The 20,467-nt window shown below is 46.8% G+C and overlaps 1 protein-coding gene and 1 long non-coding RNA gene across 3 annotated transcripts in view; one reads left to right on the top strand and one right to left on the bottom strand.

Moving 5' to 3' along the window:
* Pik3r5 (phosphoinositide-3-kinase regulatory subunit 5) overlaps nt 1-17,932 on the bottom strand; it is a 60,711-nt gene extending 42,779 nt beyond the window's left edge. The window contains exon 1 of one of the 2 annotated variants that reach the window (XM_040748918.1): nt 17,814-17,932. The gene's annotated coding sequence lies outside the window, so the exon portion shown is untranslated. The remainder of the gene's footprint in view (nt 1-17,813) is intronic. The other variant, XM_005067593.4, reaches the window with a different exon arrangement.
* Nucleotides 17,933-19,266, top strand: LOC121141374. Its single transcript, XR_005878268.1, has 2 exons — nt 17,933-18,159; nt 18,775-19,266. It is a non-coding gene; the product is annotated as an uncharacterized LOC121141374 (long non-coding RNA).
* Nucleotides 19,267-20,467: the final 1,201 nt, after the last annotated feature.

Raw genomic sequence — 20,467 nt, 5'->3', positions numbered from 1 at the left:
GTGGTATGCTCCAATTTTTTGACAGTCATGTCACTAGACAATAGTAATTTTTCAGCTCCATTATAATGTTACAGGAATGTCATGGTATACCTGTTTCATTATCAATGGAAATGTCATTCAATATATGCCTTCATTCCACTGAACCACATGAAACATAACAAGATATTAGCAAATGTGCACCTATTTCTTGTTGTTTTGCTTTGTTTGAGACAGAGTCTCTCTGTGTAACCCTGGTTAGCCTGGAGCTTGTCATGTAGCCAACTTGGATTCAAACTTGTGAAATCCTCCTGCCTCTGCTTCCCAGGTGCTGGTATTTAAGGCAAGTGTGCATCTCTTTTGGCCAAGGATATTCTCTTCATTGATGGTATGGTTGCCACACCTATGAATTAACAACAACAAAATTCTTCAGCCATGCCCGGAGGACACAATCTTGTTGGGTATCTCCTATGTATCTGGCTCCACACCTGCCCCATTCTTCAGGGACCTTCTCTGGAAAAGCAGAATTCAGAACTGATTCATGAGTAAAGTCTCTCCAGGTACTAACATTCCAAGATTTTGTTCAGGAATGATGTAGGGGAGGGTTGCTTTCCCTAGAAAGTTGGGAATGGGAGCCTAATCACTAGTAATATAGAAACATGAAACTCCTGAGGCCAACCCCACCCCCATACCTGTCTGCAGACCTCAGAGGCACCTGACCACAGCAGGAAGTACCAAGACACCATCAGCCTGCTAAAATGCAATCCTGGAGGCCCAGGAACCTGTCATACCAACATTCAGACACTCACATAGACACTGGACCCTTATACTGGAGGGAAAAAAATGTACAGCAATTCCTTCATTCATTCAATACACATTTCCCTACTAGAAGGCTAACAAACACGTGTCTATTGGGTTCCCAGTAGGCCTTTCTCACTACAAAGGCCTGGCCTGGCCCCCTTCTCTAACTTTTAAGGGAGAGTTGGAACACACACTGCCCACCGAGGCAGGCTCTGGCCCTTCCCCACTCAGATGGCACATCCAGGACTCATTGGGTTTGTTGGGGACCAGCCACTCTGTGCAGCATTTAGTCAGATGCCAGCTCCAGAGGAATCCACCCTGGCAAACCAACAGGTCTACCTTTACCCCTGTTCTACATGCTGCTCCTAGGGGACAGAGCACCAACCCCAAAGCTGTACTCCTCCACCTGGCTCCTGGCAGTCCTTTGGCCAGTAGTTTCCATGACTGACTCAGGGGGAGCTGAAGGCACTCCTGTTGGCAGGAGAAAGAAAAGCCCCTGAAAACTCACCATAGGAAAACCAGATGGGCATGGCTGTAAGTCCAGCACTTAGGAAGCTGAGGTGGGAGGATGGTGAGTTTGAGGCCAGCCTGAGCTATGTAGCAAGTTCCAGACTGGTCTTGTCTATGTAGTAAGACCTGGTCTCAAACAAAAACAAAACGAAAATCTATGTAGTAAGACCTGGTCTCAAACAAAAACAAAACGAAAATCAAAAGAACAAGAACAAGAAAACAGAAGGGTTACGATAAGATTGTGGTGCCCAAAGATGGTCATAGTGGTGTTTCTACAATCCAGTAGACTCTAGTTCCTTAAGAAGTGAATTTTAACTTCCCTGTCCTTACACTGAGGTATGCCAGGGACTGCGACAGTCAGTGGTACAATGGAAGTGGCCTGATGTAGCTTCCAAGACCGGGTCATGAATAGCAAGGCAGTGCCTCTCTCCTCTTCCACCTAGAGTTTGCCTTGATGCGTGGAAGCCCAAGAGAAGAATCTATAGGCACTCAATCCATAGTTCTGCTCTCCACACCAAAGGCTGCACCAAATGCTGAACACATCGCCGGCACAGAGACACCATCCCACTACATCAGATCAAACCCCTGACACCCCCATAATTCAGGAAGTAGATAACATCATGCAGCACTACATTTCGGGGCAGTTTCTTTCACAGCCATAGAGTGTGGAACACACACAGTAGGCATTGTGACAGAAACACTGACAGAGAGCAGGCCACATGACCGGAAGCCACTGTGCCATGTGTTCAGTTAAAGCCTCTGAGGAAAGAAACGGCGCCATGCACTAGGCAACTAAAGATGATGGCAGCAATCACAGATTGTACACCCTATGCTCATGCATTCAAGCAAAAACCCTTTCTTATCTAGCAGATACAACCACAAGAAATTCTGCTTGGTGCCGTAGCAAACTCGAAGATGACTAACACATTCGCCGTCCATTGAAAGCATTGAGCTCCAGTGACGCTGGCATGACGTCACTGCTTTCTGAGGACCCAAACAATCGCAGCAGCACACTAGGCTTACTCCTGCCTCCGGAGCTTTGCATTCGCTGTTACTGCTGCCTGAAGGCCCTTCTGGATTCCTGCTGGCTCACTCTTGCTCCTCTTTCCAGGCTTCATACGCTGTCTGTGAGGACTCCCGCAGGTCCTGTCTTCAGTACTTCATTCCACATCCCCATCAACAAGTCACACACCAGACATTTCTATTTGTTTGTTTTTAACCAGGGTCTCACTATGTCTCCCTGGCTGTCCTGCAACTCACTCTGTAGACCAGGCTGGCCTCAAACTCACAGAGATCTGCCTGCTTCTGCCTCCAGAGTGCTGGGATTAAAGACACACACTACCGTGCCTGGCACATTCTAGATTCTCACTGAGCTTTCCATGTCTCACTCCTTGCAGCCCTATTTAAAAGAGAGATGGCTTCACCATTAAGAGCACTGGCTGCTCTTGCAGAGGACCCTGATTCAGTTCCCACCACAAAGTAGATCCTGTTCTAGATGATCTAATGTCCTCTTCTAACCTCCAAGGACACCGTGCACCCTTGTCATGCACAGACATGCATTCAGACAAAATGACCCTACACATGAAGTAAATAAATTAAAAAAAAACAAGTTTGTTCTTTTTTAAGAATGTAAGCACAAGGGACTGGAGAGATGGTCTAATAGTTAAAAGCACTGGCTGCTTTGCCAAGGACCCAGGTTCAGTTCCAGTACCCACATAACTGTCTGTAACTCCAGTTCAAGGGGATCTGATGCCTTCTTCCTGGCCTCTTTGGTTATTTCATGCACGTGGTACACATATACCCATGCAGATAAACACTCATACACATAAAACAAAAATAATAAATTTAAAAAAAAAAAGAATGTTGCTGAGTGGTGGTGCACGCCTTTAATCCCAGCACTCAGGAGGCAGCAGCAGGCAGATCTCTGTGAGTTAAAGACCAGTCTAGTCTACAGGGTGAGTTCCAGGATAGCTAGGTCTACACAGAGAAACCCTATCTCAAAAAACAAAAAACAAACAAAAAAAGGATGTCAATACCAGGTGCTCTTAGAATCATGGCTGGCACATGTGCTGGGTAGGTGGATAGGTGGATGGATGGATGAATACAATGATGAAGAAATTCAAAGGAAGACAAAAGAAGATGACAACATTAGGACTGAGGTTCAGACACTGCCTTCCTTACCTGGGTCATAAAGCCAGAGCCACCATCTAGAGACAGCAAGGGCTTCAGTTGGAATTATAAGACCCATCAGGCTGAAATGAGATCTTTCAGCTAAACTCAAACTTCTATGTTTTCTGTTTCTCTCATCTGGAAGATCACAGACAACTGTGGAAATTGCTGTCTTTGATTCTGACTACAGTGCAACCTTTACAAAACAGAAGCGAAAGGCAAACCCGGAGGACATGTGGGCATCACCCTCGAGTCTGTAGTCCTCACCGAAGACAACACTAGGTGCAGAAAATGAGTCACAGATTTTGAGGAAGCAGATTTCCAAGAGGCTGACACTTGAGAGGAAAGAAAACTGAAAACCAAAGCCATGTCATGCAGGCATGTGGCGTCGTTGGGGGAGGAGGTAAGGGGATGTACAAAAGCCAGGGTGTAAGTTCAGACAGAAGGGAGGACCCCAAATGAATGCATGTGCTACATTGTGAACATGTTACAAAAGCAAGGTTTGAGAAGGATGTGGGAGATACCTTAGAGGCCCTGCAAGTTGTTTTCAAAGTTCAAAGCAGGAGATGTCCAGCCTGGCAGTTGAAGGCAGAGTCAGATCTCCACTGCCTTGCGTTTCCTCAAGGAGACTGGCTGCCCTATCACACAGTGAGGGACAAGAGTAGTTTATTAAGTCCATAGGAAATGTGTACTAAAGGTCTATGACAGTAGTTCTCAACCTTCCTAATGTTGCAGCCCTTTAATGCAGTTCCTCATGTTGTGGTGGCCCCCAATATAAGATTATTTTCATTGTTACTTCATAACTGTAATTTTGCCACTGTTAGGAATTGTAATATAAATATTTTTGCAGATAGAGGTTTGTCAACAGGGTTGCAACCCACAGATTGAGAACTTCTGGTCTACTATCTGATGGACCTCCCAAGGCTTTGAGAGCGCAAAATTCCACAAATCTCATGGATGGGGAAAGGGCGGATCCTGAGTGGTTATCACTTAATGTCACAGGGGCAGCAACAAAAATTCCAAAATAGACAAACAACCCTGTAGAAAAATAGGCAAAATACTCAAGCCGATACCTCGAGAAAGTCAGTTGGCCTCTATATACATGAAGAGGCACTCGGTTTGATCAGTCACAAAGGAAATGCACATTAAAACCACAATTTGATGCCACTACAGGCCCAGAAGAATGGCTGCAGTGAAGATGGCAAACAGTGTATGTGAGGGCTTACAGCAGCATGAACACTCACAGTGGCTGATAGCACTGTAACCTGCTAGGACCACTTCCACACAGAAACCCCCTCGGTGACTCTGCTACAGATCACCGTGGTCCAGGCTTAGGACACAGCCAGAAAGCACAGGAAAAAAGCATCCAAAATGGACTTCGAACTAGAAACAGCCTCAAAGGTTCCATGCCCCAGTGTAGTTCACTATAGCGGAGATGCAGTAGGGACTTGGAGGCAGGAGAATGAACATTGGCCAAGATTCTACAGAGGAGTAGCTTCCAGAAAGTATTCCAGAAGGAGGAACTGTCCTGGGTGGGGAGAAGTGGAGAGGGGAAAGGCAAGGAGTGGGAGACCATATAATTCCTATAAGGAGCTACTAGCAGCTCAAGAACCCTTGAAAGCAGTGGTTCTCAACCTGCATGTCACAATCCCTTTGGCAAACCTCTAGCTCCAAAAATGTTTACATTATGATTCATAGCAGTGGCAAAGTTATGGTTATGATGTAGCAATGAAAATAATTTTATGGTGGGGGATCATCACAACATGAGGAACCATATTAAAGGGTTGAGATCCACTGCATTAAAGACTAAAGCATGGCACAGACACATTAGATGAAGTTGTCTGGGCTGGAGTGGTAGACTGTGAATGGTCTCTGATGACAGACTAAGAACGGAAGGGCTTATACAAGGGCCCTGTGGAGCTGGAGCTGAAGTTTGACCCGGCGAGTGACACACTCAACTGACTAGGAACCACAGGATGAAGGTAGACTGAGGGGGAGAGTCTGATAAAAAAGGATCTGAAGTAGTGGGGATGAAATCCAGAACCCTTAACATGCTAGGCAAACACTCTACTGCTGAGCCTACTCCAGGACCAGCTGCTTATATTACACTTTGGGTTGTAGGTGTGGATAAATTCATCTCAGACAAATAAAGAAAAAGAAACACTGCTAAGCATCCGTAAAACTGGAGAAAATGACAGATGTGTAAGAGTTAAGAGGGGAGCAGAGGGGGAAAGGTAGAATCATGGGAATCCACCTGCCCCCAGGTGATATTCTCTGATATCCTCTGTGTGCCGTGAAGAGGCAGTTCCTGAATACTTAGATGACTCCTGAAACTCCAGTGGTTAGAAGGGATTTGTTGATTTGTAACAAAGCAAAGAAAACTGCTCCAGAAACAATGCTCCTGAATTGTAGCCAGTCTTGTAACAATCTGGTGATACTGTAAACAAACGTGATCCTGATGGTAGCTCCATCCGTGGTGCCTTTGCTAACTTAGGAGACTCACGCAGAGGGTTGAGCATCTTTATCTATAGGGACATCAATCATAAAACACTAAAGATTTCTGCTGTTGGGACCTGTGTGTGGTGCCATCTTTTTTAAATGTACTAAAATATACAAAATATAAAATATCATCATATGATATAATATGCAATATCATACAATACACAACTCAGTGGTGAAGTGTTTTCATATCATGTGCAGGCACCCTCTTCTCCATCCCTTACAGGTTTTTATCATCCTGTACCGTAATAATACATGCTATACACTAACTCTGTTTCCCCTTTCTCTCAGCTTCTGGCCGCCTCTACTCTCCCTCCCATCCCTCTGACTTTGACAGTAGTGCGTCATTCACACAAGTGGAAGCAAACAGTATTTGTTCTTCTGTGTTTGGCTTATTTCACTTATTGTTATGAATTCAAAGCTCATCCATGTTATAATAGGTGTTAGGAATGCATTCCTTTTTACAGTTGAAGAATATTCCACTGTACATATGGAATGTATACATTTGTCTACCAATGGACACTTGAGATGGTTCTTTTGGGACAACATGTCATTTTTGATGTGCGTATGATGGATTGTGGATGTAAGTGAGCATGTTTATGTGTAAGTGCACACATGTACAAGCCACAGCACATGTGTGGAGGTCATAGGGTAACTTCAGGCTAGGTCCTCACCCTCCACCTTATTTGAGACAGGGCCTCTTCACTGCAACTGCTGAGTACACCAGGCTAGCCCCTGACCTTCTGGGTTTCACCTCCCAGTAGGGGTGCTGGGATTACAGATATGCCTGGCTTTTCTCAGATTCTGGGCACTCAAACTCAATTTCTCATGCTTGTGCAGCAAGTGCCTTACCTGCTGAACCATCTTCCTGACACACGTGTTTGTTGTTTATTCATTGTTTTTCACAGGGCTTTCAAGATGTGTGTATTCCAAGGCAGAAGCAATGAAGTTCATGTGTCAGTGGGGATTCACTCAAATATGGCTAAGATGTCTACTTGAAGTTCCATATCCTGTTTTAGTAACAGACTAGGGAACATCTGCCACCGACCAATAAGGTTACCATGAGAATAAAAACATTTCACGACTACTTTTCCTCCCTCCGAGACAGCAAACACTTCAGTGAAAGGGATGCTCCCACCTTCATCTTCCGAATTAATCTTAGGAGTGCTACAGCCCAGGGGAAGCAATCCCTATCTATGAAAACATAGGTGAAAGAGAAAGGCATGGATGGCATTCTCTGAAGAGGCTGAACTCTAGACCCAAAGTGTGGCCATCATTGCATGGTGACCCTAGACCCAACCAAGTCTTTCAGCATCCCTTCAGAGGAGCCTGCAGACTGCAGAATTTAGCCTTGGCCCTCAAAAGGCATTCTCGGGCAGCTACATCCATCTCAGAGGGCAGCTCTGAGCCTTGGGTCAAAGTGGAACATGAAGGAAGCAATGGCAGTTGGTGCATCACTGCATGGTCCGTTGAGGGCAGCTCCTCCACATCCCCACTGTCTTGTGCATCTGGCTCAGGCACCTTCTGGAACAAGCATTTCACACATTTCCAAATAAGTCACATAATTTGGGCCTGCGCTCAGTCTCACAACTTCAGAACTATGTTTTCTTGACACCTGCAGGCTGGCTCAACTCCACATTACATCTTCCTCCAGGCCCTCATAGCAACTTCTGCCTTTCTCAAGCAGGTGGTTGATTTTTCGATACATCTAAGACTCATGGTAATCCTCCTGCCTCAGATCACCCAAGTACTTGGTTCACAAGTATGTGTCATCACAACCAGTGACTGGATATTTTTATTATATTTTATCCTTTAAAAGGCCACACCCTTATCACTGTTTGTTTTCTTTTACCTAAAGTTCATAGCAAATGTTCTTACACAAACCAATATTCTCACATTGTAACCCACAGTCCAGCATATCACTGTCATATAAGCCTTCACACCTCAGCCCTGAAGCTGGGTGGCTCATATATTCCATCCTTTCTCTGATGAGTTCAGAGAAATAATGCACCTAAAACATCCTTGTCTCTTTAAAATTGAGCTATGGGATGGGCCTCTCTCTAGAGAGAAATGTGGAGGGCATTCCTATTCCCTTGGCCAAGGAGACCTAAAGAACTTTCCAAGATCCTTCCAGATACTTGCATCAGGGCCTGTGGACAATAAGGGGCCCTAAACACAAGCTCATGTTCTTGTAGGTGACACAGTAATGGATCCAGGCAAATGGTGAGGTGCCCCAGAATTTGCCACACTCCATGAGAGGACAGGAAGACCATGTCAGCCTCCTCAGGCCATATAAGTATGTATACACAGAGGAGAAAGCACCCTCCATCTAGGTGAACCCCAAATCAGAAATGGGAGTTCTGTCTGCTGGAGAGGTTTTCCCACAGACCACTCCTTCCCAGAGAAATGCCTCTTTCCTCTCCAAAGCACAATTCTCCTTCAGAAAAATGTAGAAGGGACTAGGCAGATGGCTTAGTCCATGAAGTGTTGGTCTTACACACATGATGACCTCAGTTTGGGTCCCCAGAGACCATGTAAAAAGGTTGGGCATAAAAGCCTTCAATCCCAGTGTGCGTAGTGGGGGAGGTGGGGAGCGGGGACAGGAGGATGCCTGGAGCTCAACAACCAGCTCGTTTTGCTGGATTGGTCCAGGTCCACTGTTCTGTTTTGAACAGAAATAATATGGAAAACAATAGAAGAAGACTTTGGACATTGACCACTGGACTCCGCAAACATGTGGACATACCCCAGACACCTGTGTACATACATGCAAACATGTACTCATGCACACACTACACACAGAAAGAATGAAGGAAGAAAGAAAGGAAGGGAGAGAGAGAGAGAGAGAGAGAGAGAGAGAGAGAGAGAGAGAGAGAGAGAGAGAGAGAGAGAGAGAGAGAGTCATGTTGGTCCGTGGTCCTCTTGGAGTCCGAGAAGGTAGCTTGTTTCTGTTGTTGTCCTAAAGGGTTCCCAGCCAGTGGGAACAGAGCTGTGTCTGTGAAACACACTTTGTGGTTTTACAAGTTATGAAGGCCACTATGTAAAACAATCATAATTTTTATAGTATTTTCTTCCCAATTTAAACACATGTATTCTTCATCTCCCTTAACCTATCCTAGGTCGGGTAGGTTAGGCACCTCTACAGAAGTCTGAAGAACCCCCCAGAAATGCCCCCAACCATTTCTTGTTTCACTCCTCCTGAAAACACAGCTCCTAGTTGCCCCACAGCCTACTGGGTAGGCGGGACAGGAAGCCCCTAGGCCATGTAAATAGTGTGTTGCAAACAGACACTTCCCCAGCCTCCTGTATTCAAGCTGTCACGGACTGGGGCTTGTCAGGGATTGGGGAGAGGTTCATCAGGATTTCCCCCACCCTCTGCTGATGCTAAATGGACTAAAGATTACAAAAGGATCCCCAGAAGGGTCAGCACCTGCAGGTGGCCAGAGCTCCTGGTGTCTGAAACAGTCCCAGAGGACACCTGCCTTGTCCTGTCCCAGAAAGGCACTGACGCAGGTGTCTGAACCTGTCAGCGACTCTCAAGAAGCCAGTCAGATTCTTGGAAGGTACAGCCCCTGGGAGAGTTGCATCGAAAACACCACCCTTCCAGAGAGTTCAAATATGGGCAGTTTAGCCTATCAGTTATCCCCCATGGCTAAGGCTCAGGTCTTCCTGGACTGGCTGCTTCATGGGGCCAGTCAGAACCTCAACCACCACTGACTGAACACAGACAAATGCCTACTCTCCCAAAGCACAGGGGACTCTGGACTGGGGAAAGGGCTTGAAAACATTCTTTACCAGGAAAGGCTGGGGGGCAGGGGCGAGGGGTGGGGCAAGAGCATGTTAGGTCTTGGGGGCAACCGAGCTTGAGAGGACGTGACTTCATAAAGAACACAGTCGGACTCTACGGTATCCTAAGGAAGACCAAGGCTTTCCCCAATTGGGATGCCATCTAAGGGGTCTGGTTGCAGTAAGGAAGATTTTGTGACTCCTGATAGAGAAAGGAAGAGCCTGTGACAAAAGCCCACTACAGATACACAGTGAAGAAAACCCAAGCGGACATCACAGGAAAGGATGGGCAGATAAGAGATAAAAGAGTCATGGAGCCAGGGAGGTCATCACAATGGGACAGAGTGGGGGGACGGATGCTGGGCAGCATCGGAGATAATGCCGGAGATTTCAGAACTGGAATTGGGCTACAGAAGAAACAGAAAGAGGGAAGTCCTTAGAGGAAGTGTATTAGGTCCCAGATGTGTGTTCACAGTGAAGCAGTGTATCTAAGGGAAAACATAATAAGCTGTGGAGACAAAGGTTGGGATGAGAAAGAGAAGAATGTCCAGGGAGAGAGAGGACCAAGACCAGAAGAGGACTGGCTGGCTAGAGGCATGAGTGGGGCGGGGAAACCTCCAGTTAACAACAGATGTATCAAACTTCCATAGAGACTTCCAAGAAGTAAGGCTCAGTGGCACGTGCTTGCAATTCCAGGAGGGTCACAAGTTAGAGTCACTTTGAGGGAACTGCTCAGTTTTAGGATCGTTCCCTCTAGTTTTAAGTTAGGTTTCATAACAATCACTTTTTTAAAAAGTTGTGTGGGTTTTTTGTTGTTGTTTTTGTTTGTTTGTTTTGTTTTGTTTTTAGACAATCTCTCGATATGTAGCCTGGAAGAGATAGTATACTGGGGGGAGGGAGGGAGGGAGGCTCAAGAAAGATGCAGGCAAGAAAGAGGCTATTGGAACTTGCCAACATAAAGTCAACGTGACTATAGATGAAACTGTCCAATCAAGACGTGACTGACAATAAGGACTGTCACAGTTGTGACTTGAGAAGGCATCTATAGTCACAGGGAGTCTTGTCACAACAGACACCAGGAGAGGATGAGCAGGTCCTTTCTGCTGAGCCTTCAGAGCAGATCCCACAAGGCTGCATCCAGAGAGCCGCCTAGAAACTTCCAGGTGAGAATCCTGGAGTCAACTGGCCCAGGAGGCAACAGATTGGGAGAGATGAGGAGGTCACTGTGTACAATCAAACCATCACATCTCCTGCTCCTTCTAGTAGCCTGAGGGTCTGTCACACCACCACCATATAATTCCCCCAGCACAGTCATGGGCCATGACTCTGAACTAGTTTTCTCAAAATGAATCTCCCAAGATGTCAGTACAGAAATGAATGCAAAATTCAAAGGCTTATGAAACATTGGCTTGAAAGTCCTACATTCAAGAGGCCATTCACACCTGGCTCACTGGAGGTGGTATGGCTGACTGTGACAGCTTGATGGATACTGCCCAGATGACTTTTAGGAGGACTTAGTATGCCAGAGGAAGCAAAGAGCAGAAGACCCCAAGTAGAATCCACAGCCCAAGCTTAGGCTGTGCACAAGATCTAGCCTCCAGTGGCAGTCACCATGGTCAGGGGTGTTTTCTGACAGCCAGGAGGAACACACTGTGAAGAGAGATGTGGGACTTTTGAGGGAAGAGCTCAGCTTTAGGAATTGTTCCCTCAAGGCCACTAAACTTCTTACATTTGAATAATGCTTTTTAGCATAATCAACTTGAAAAAAATTTGAGACGTTCTTGCTATGTAGCTTAGACTGGCCTCAAACTCATGACAACTCTCTTACAGGCGAGCACCACCACTCCCCGACTGAATGATCTTGTACAGCATTGGTCAAACACCATCCCTAGGAGAGGCAGGAGGAGTGGTATCTCACGCCCCACTTTCACAGCTATCATGGCTGTAGGACTCCTGTCCTGCTTGGCAAGTTGTCCCAGGGTGCAAGAGATGAAGTGTTTCCAAGCTGACCTTGCAAAGCAGCAAACTAGAAACTAATAATAACAGTGAGGGCAAACTCACCATGTGTTGGGGTAAATTTGAACCTTAGATGGTCCGCAAAGGTATGTGTACCCTAAAGGCTTGGTCTCTAGTTTAGTTCTCTGAGGGGGGATGGGGCATTTAAGAAGTGGGGGTTAATGAGAAGTCTCTCGGTCACTGTACTGCACCTGTGTAGGAGACTGAAAGACTCGAGTGTCTCTCTTTTGTCTGTTTCCGTCTCTCTTTGTGTCTCCTTGTCTCTCTGTCTCTCTCTTGTATCTGTCTCTGAGTCGCTCTGTCATTCTCTGGCTTCCTAGTCATGACATAAGGAGCTTTATTCTATTTCACTTCGGCCATGACCTGTTCCCACACCACAGGCTCATAGCGATGAAGCCAACCCATCCTAGATTGAAAGCTTCAAAACTTGGAGACTAAATCATTCCTTTCTCTTTATGATTCAGTTATCTCAGGTGTCTGACAATGCTGGGGAGCTAACGTGTTTAAGTACAGACTCCAAACTCCTAAAGAGGTTCACACTGAGTCAACCTAGTACTGTATTTAAAATCATAATTGAATTCAGTCCAGAAACGCAAGGTTCAATGTGAGGAAGTTAAGAACATAATGTGTTGGGCTGGAGAGATGGTTCAGAGGTTAAGAGCACTGGCTGCTCTTCCACAGGTCCTCAGTTCAATTCCCAGTGCCCACATGGTAGCTCACAACCATCTACATGCCAGAACACTATATACATAATAAATGAATACATCTTTAAAAAAGAAACTTAAAAAAGAGTATAATGTGTTATATAAACCCATATCAAGGTGCAAGAACACAATTGTCTAGAATATGTTTAAAAATATTTTTGACAGCCTTGATATTCAGTCATGCTTTTAATGTTCCTTACAAATGAGCAAATGAAGAGAACATCTTTCAAACACATTACTTCACTGCTAATGTCTCACACTCACAAAGGAAGGAAGTCTTAAAGACAAACCAATCTCCAGGAACGCAGCTTTGTAGACATAAGTTGCAAAGAACGGATAGTGGCCATGTCTTCTCTGTCCCCCAGTCCTAGCCATAAATCCGTGCGTGTGTGCGTGCGTGCGTGCGTGTGTGTGTGTGTGTGTGTGTGTGTGTGTGTGTGTGTGTGTGTGTGTGTCTGTTTACCCTTTCATCAGCATATCAAATGGGCTCACTACCTAGAGCAGTGGTTCTCAACTTGCAGGTCTTAATCCTTTTGGGGGGGAGTGAATGACCTATCACAGGAGTCATCTAAGACCATGAGAAATACAGATATTTACATTATGATTCATAAAAGCAGCAAAATTACAGTTATAAAGTAGCAATGAAAATAATTTTATGGTTGGGACTCACCACAACATGAGGAACTGTATTAAAGGGTTGCAGTGTTAGGAAGGCTATCGGAGAACCACTGCGCTAGAAAGTGTTTGAAACTCTTCTAGAAGAACCGTAGGTGTAGATGACGTGATCTAACTAATACAGAAAACCCCAAGTGGAGGTTACCCACGTCCAGGTTGGGTGGAAGTGGTTGTGTGAAGATTTGCCTGACAAGAGCCTACACCACAGAGCCACACAGGAACAAACACTCCACCAAACACCCAGCTAGATGTCCGAGTGGATGTCGGGGTTCTGGGAAGATAGATTTAAATGGAGAAGTGGAAGCTGGAAGATGGAGAAGCCAGGAGCCTTGTTACACGATATGGAGAATCAAGAGCTGGGTTCCTGAACTTGGCGAGAACACGGTTCTCAAGAGGGACCGGATAAAGGCAAGGCTACAATGGGTAGACTTTCCCATGGGTAGAGAGATTCCCTGAGCTACTAAGGAAAAACATGACTATAAAGAGTTCAGAGCGGGACATGCTGTCCAGCAATGAACAGAGAAAGAAGAGGGAGCCTTCCTTCACAGCAAAGGTGTTTAAGACCTTGATGTCCACAAATTCCACCTTGGGACAAGGGAAAGGCAGGGAGCTTGAAAAGAATCCTTGGTTCGTGTCAGATGTGGAGGAAAGTCATGACATTCAGTTATGACATTTAATTTCAGAAGAAGGGATCCTCTCATAATCACACATACACCCTGAGTTGTTGGGGGGCAAACTCATGAGGGAAGATAACCACAGAGCCATGAGCAGGTATGTGGAAAATGTCATGTTATTATTATCATGAGTATTCTTTTATTATATATCTCTCAGGTCTCAAAATATGACATGATTCTAAACCCCAAACTCCCTTTCTTACAGCACCACGTAATCCTCACACTTAGAATGAGATGATCCCTGGGTGTCCTGAACCACTAGACCACATCTTCTTGAAGGCAGGAGCAATGCCTACCCTCGAGTGTCTTCTGGGCCTGGTCCATGACTGTACACTGAACATGTTCCACAGGAAAGTGCTGACTATGGAAGGTTAGGCAGGACCGAATGCACACTGCTGCCATGTAGACAGGGGAAATGACACTCAGAGAGGCATCTGATTGTAATCAAGGCTGTGTGGCTACGGTGGAGGAGTGAGGTAGAAACAGGACCTCCTAGGCTGGAATCCACCTCCAGTCCTCACATCCCAGCCCTGCCCCTCACCCCACCATGAAGAAACCACACAAGCTCATTTGCCTAGGTCAATACAATAACAAGACTCCAGAGGACATGAAAATGAAAAGCACAACAGTCTCTAGGGACCCCACCCTACTGACCCCACCACTATCCTGCAGCTTCTGCTGGGGATGTGCACGGAGGGCTTCTTGCCTTATATCCCAGGGAGACTCAGCTTGAAGGGGTGACAGCTTGAAGCCACACTGATGGTGAACAGCCATAGCTATGTCGGTCCCTGGTAAGTCCCTGTGGGTCAAGGCAGTCAGTGCTATACCGGGAGGCCATGGAGGACAGTAGCTTAGTGTTGCAGGGTGAGAGTAGGGTTGGGAAAGACCTTGGAAGATAGAGCTTGAACTGGCCTCTGAGGGAGGAATTTTCTGTTCACCGGGTGGATAGAGAAAGGGAAGAGCTGGGGAGATGAAACAGTATCTTCATAGCTGAGGTCTGAACTTCCCAAGAGAAAGCAGGAGGCTGGACCTAGGCTGGGGGTGGATTTGAGATCTCCCATCACCATAGCAATGTGATGTAGGAGGCCCCCTAAGGCCAAGCTCCATTGACCAGAATCTGGGACCCAAATGATAGTTAGGAGCCTCAAGCTCTGAGCTATGAAAGTTATCTACTTTTCATTTATCATCCCCTTGTAATGTCTATGCCTTGAACGCACAGAAGTCACCTAACATATAATCCCAGTTATCCAAAAGGTAATTGCCAGCCAAGAAAAAGAAGAAAAATGAGGAGGAAGAGGAAGAGGAGGAGGAGGAGGGGAGAGAGAGAAAGAGGTGTACTTGACAACTACAGGCTGCCACTGGAACTTGCTCCTGTCTTGTCAAGAGCAGATACTAGAGTCAGCCTAGGCCTGGCATTTTTCTGAGTGGCTTCAGCACCCGTTTTCTTATCTGCGAAGTGGGGGCGATGGCTACAGCTATCTCAGTGGGGATATCAATATGAAAGGGCACAAAGCACTTAGCATGGTGCCCAATACACCACAGAATTGTAGCCAAAGGGAGAAAGTCACAGAAGGATGAAAGAGAAATTGGTGGGAAATGTATCAGAAGCAGGCCCCAGGGGTGAAAGAAAAGGGCGGGTTAGAACTAGTTGATCACATTCTGGAGACGTTACTATATAGGACCTGGTGTGCTCTACTTAACAAAGCAGCCAACACTGTCTTTAAAGCAAGATACTGTAGGGCCAGGCATGATGGTGCATGCCTTTAATCCCAGATGAAAAGCAGTTCAAAAAGCACTTGGGAGTAAGAGGCAGGCAGATCTCTATAAATTCAAGGCCATCCTGGTCTACACAGTGAGTTTCAGGTCAGCTAGGGGCCATGCTGTGAAATTGTCTTTAAAGCAAAGCAAAGCAAACAAAACAAACAAACAAAAAAACTAGACATCACAAAAAGGTTGGTGCTTATGAGGTATAAGCTTTTAAATGTATGCAGAATAGGAAAATGACATGATTCTGTGTGTACCCATGTACCTCTAAAACGTTTCCCTAAATCTGTAAAATATACCCTGTATTAACAGACTGTAAGATGCTATTAATTGTAAACATCGTTTTGTGTTGACAAGGAAAAAACACTGGGGCTCATTATAATTGTAATATGTTAACTTTAACATTGTAAAGTGGGACATAGCAGAACTGCCTGTGATCTCAGCACTTGGAGTTCAAGGTCAGTCTCAGCTATATACTGAGTTGGAGGTCAACATGGGGTCCAGACTGAGATTGTCTCAAAAACAAAACAAAGCAAAACAAAACACAAATAGACAGAGCAGGGGAGAAGGTTTCCCTCCAAGCTTGACAACCTGAGTTTGTTCCCTGGAACTCTCAAGAGTAAGAGAGAACTGGCTTCCTCAAGTTGCCCTCTGACCTCCACATATACCATGACAAGCATGCACATGTACACTCACACCCACAAAATAAATAATAATGTTTTAAATAATAACTGGTATATAGAAATAAAATGTGAACACATGTGCATCTCCAAATTAGGATAAGTCCTTATATGTAATATGCATTGCTCTTCCATTCTTCTATGGCAAATGTGAGAACTCACACCAGGCTACATATGCACATATACATAGGCCATAGTTCAGCCCCTTGTTTAGATGAGACTCTTTAACTAAAGCTGCTCTATGCACTTGTAAGAAACATAAGTGGACAGCCGGGCGTTGGTGGCACATGCCTTTAATTCCAGCACACAGTAGGCAAAGGCAGGCAGATCTCTGTGAGTTCCAGGCCAGCCTGGTCTACAGAGCGAGTTCCAGGACAGCCTCCAAAACAATACAGAAAAACCCTGTCTCAAAAAACCAAAAAAAGAAAAAGAAAGAAACATAAGTGGGCATCTCCTGTGTAGCTCTCGCTGCACCTGTCTCCTTTCATTTCCCACATGGCCCTGTAGATCAGAAGTATACAGCCCATTTTACAGATAAGGAGACTGAGACAAGCAGAGGAATGTCATATACCAGGACTTGACCTGGCTGGAACTCTGGTCTCTATTCCAGCTGACACATGGTTCCCAAGCTACAGCTCCACCAGCATGGCTTATTTAAACTTGGAAAGCCGTGTGCACAGTTGGGGCCCGAGATTCTGTTTTGACAGACATTGCAGGAGTACAACACTGCTCTGGGAACCTGACCCTACCAAGTGGTCCACAGCAGGCAGAGAGCAAAGCCCAAAGCAGGGGACAGCCATTCAGAAAAAGCTTCCAGGTGGAGTTGGCTTGCTTCTAGCTCCCCAGTTGCCAGAAGCCACCCCTCCTCCCGTAGGAGGCTTAACTCACTTCATACCACATCCTGCTGCTTTCATCTTGCCTTCCTTTTCCCTCTGAACGCCTCCTTCCTCCTACTGTCCTGAACCTCTTGCATATCTACCGCCACCACCCTCGGATTGGCCATCGTGCCAGCACTGGAGCACACACGCGTGTATGCGCACGTACATCCATATATTCAACACGCGTGTCTCCAGCGAGTAAACAATGATTCTCTGACAGTGTTTGGCGCGCAATTCCCTAGAAAAGCAGCTGTGTCTGAGGGTCCACGCTCACTAATATGGGGCAGCCTGAGACTCAACTGAGAACAACGCCCAGATCCTGATGCCAAAGGACTCTTGTTGTCCACGCTCCCCAAAGAGTTCAGAGACAGAGGACTACAGGTTCCTTAACTCCAGAGCACAGGGTGACCTGTGACCCAGCAGGAAGGCTGCGCACACACTTGATCTCATAGATACTTAAATCTTGATGAGCAGTCCCGGGACGCCCCTTCTGCTTCTGGAACAACCCACCCATGGGTTTTATGCTCCGTGTCCCCGAGGTGGACTTTAACTGCGGAACTGGAAGACCGCAAAACTGTCCAGTTGCAGTTGGGGCACATTGCTTCAGGATGGTCGCAACCTTCTCTGGCTCGAGCTCTCACGCGTACCCTCAGCACCCCCCCTGACTGCCCAGCCACACACCTGTAGTCCCCTCCGGGCGCCGAGCCCCTTTCCAGCGGCGAGTCCCTGGTGTTAGATTAAGGCCCAGATCACCGCGCTGCGCTGTGCTGCGGCTGGAGTCCCAGCATCTGTCCTGTCTCTACAACCCCTGGAGGCGGTGCCGTAGGGGCGGGGCTTGTCAGGGGCGTGGTCGGGGCAGAACTAGCCGCCCTGCCGGCCTCTCTCGCCCTCTGGTGGCCGGGTCGCTTCAGGCCGGTACCATCAAAGCAACTGAGAAGTTAGCTTGAGTTGGGACCCCCACCTCCCTGGGAACTACAGGCCTCGGATGGTATACCAGTACTGAGCATCACAGCCCTGCAAGAGTAAAGTGAGGTTCGGGGGCGGGGAGGGGGGGACGGAAGAGCGTTTCTGTTTGCGCAGGAGGGGTGGGTGGGGGCTTCGGGGAAGGAGGAGAAAGAGGAAGCTCGGATGAGCTGCTTCCTTCTCGCATTGCGACCCAGCGCCCCACTTCCTCCTCCTACTTCTATTTTTTTTGGGTGCTCTTAACCCTTAAAAGGTCTGCACCCCTGCTATGTTGATGAATGCTCTGACTACAGGGACCTTCCTAGAAACATCCAGCCAATCCAAACTTCCGGCACTGCTTCTCCAGTCTCTGGTCCCATGTGCCACCACCTCTTCATAGCACCAGAATCTCTTGTCCCTTCCCCTAGGTCCCACCTTCCCTGGAGTAGGTCCAAAACCGACCACAAGGTCATACGTTATTGTTGGTCAAAAGCCACAGCCCTACCTGAAGCCTAACGTGAAAACCCAATGACTTTTCTTTTCCTGGCTCCCTAAATACCAAGAAAAAGTGACTTCCCCAAATGGACAGAAACAGAAAGTACCCTTTGGGCAGGCGCAGAATTTGGAAGTAGATGGGAAGGGGCTCAATGTCCATCATGAACCTGTCCATGGTAAACCTCCTCTAACCACCCGTTTACAGGTGGGGAGCCCAGCCCTGGTCAATATGGTCCGCACAACTGTCTCCCCAACTCTACTTTGTTCAGCACAAATATGCTGGCGTTTGTAGGAGGAAGAGAAGAGGGACTGAGGAAGCAGGCTCTGCTGCGGAGTAAGGAGCAGACGAGATTGACAGTGTGTACCAGATGGAAAAGGTGGAGAAGAGAACTTTTAACAGTAAAATAAGTGCCAGAGACGTTATGAGCGGTTTGACTTCTTCTGTATCTTTGGAGGCTCAGAACCTCAGAAGCACAGCAGTGTTGCACTCTATTTCTTACTGGCAGCTGTGGCCCAGATGTTGAGTTCGAAATGACCCTCCCTTCACCACTGGGGTGTGTTGTTGTTGTCCCCGCAGGGCTGATCACTAGCCAGACCTCGAGCACCTGGCATCTTCTGGACAGAAATTAGGATGACAGCTACCAGAAACATTCCCCCAACTCAGCTGGGAAGACCCAACCTGGCTGCCTTCCAACCAGTATGCCTCTTGTGTTTGTTTGGCTTACAAGCATGGCTATTTGTGATTACAATCCTCCACTGCCTGGTGTTTTTGAAGGGTAGCCTGCCCTGTTGCGACTTCCTCATCTTACATTTATTCCACAGTGTTCTAAAAGAAGGTCACCAGGAAAACCTCAAATGCCAAATCCAGTGTGCTGGTTTTCAGACCTTATGGTTGCCACCTTTCCAAAGAAACACCCCCATCCTCCCGACCCCCCACCCCCACCCCCCTATCCCGAATTCCCATCTCCTCAGACTACTGTTTCTTGCTTCTTTTTCTCATCCTCCCTTTAAGGTTGGAATCATTGCACTCTTGCACGAGGCTGCTTCTTTTCTCCCAGAGCAGTTTTGTCTGTCTGTCCATCCCACTCGAAATGGTAGACCAGACTTCTCTCTTGAGCTGAAACTGTGAGTCTGCTGCTACTGCCTCAGAGCCTCAGTCACCAGTGTCAAGGCACCTTCTTCCCAACAGGCTCCAGCCATTAGCAGCGCTGTGCGGAGGACAAAGCTTCCAACATAGGAAGCCTGGACAGCCAGCTCCCATCCCAACTCCAGCATGTGTTCTTAGAGCTAGTGCTCTGCTCACGGTAACCAGCCCAGCACTCAGAACACCGGGAAGGGAGTCTTCACTGAGTTTTTCATCCCTCCATGCCCTTCCTTCCACAGTCTGACTTCTGTTTAGATTCCTCATCAAATCTTCACTCTGTTCTCACAGCCAGTCAGCAAATCACGTCAACCACCATTTATTCCCAGGTCAAGACCGATCCCTGGTGAGCTGGGACATAGAGACGACCAGGTGTTTGAGAAAACCTGACACAATGAGAACCAACAGCATCCACTAAATGACACTTCCCCCATCCCCCAAAGAAATGGAGGGGAAAATGAAGCATTCTGCATTTGTGTTTTCAGTGTTTGGAAGAATGTGTAAGGGTCATGGACCGAATTATTAAGAAATTGCCTAGGCTGGGTGTGGTGGCACATGCCTTTAATCCCAGCACTGGGGAGACAGAGGTGGGCAGATCTCTGAGTTTGGGGTCAGCCTGGTCTACAGTGTGAGTTCCAGGATATCCAGGGCTACATAGAGACACCCTGTCTGAAAGAATAAAGCAAAACAAACGAAAGAAAAGAAATTACCAGCAAGACCTGGCAAAAGGGTTCAGTGGGGAAAAGGGCTCTCCTCA

The sequence above is a fragment of the Mesocricetus auratus genome, unplaced genomic scaffold, assembly GCF_017639785.1.
Source record: "Mesocricetus auratus isolate SY011 unplaced genomic scaffold, BCM_Maur_2.0 Super-Scaffold_100007, whole genome shotgun sequence".
Classification (NCBI taxonomy): Eukaryota; Metazoa; Chordata; class Mammalia; order Rodentia; family Cricetidae; genus Mesocricetus; species Mesocricetus auratus.
This window is presented reverse-complemented; position numbering and strand designations above follow the sequence as displayed.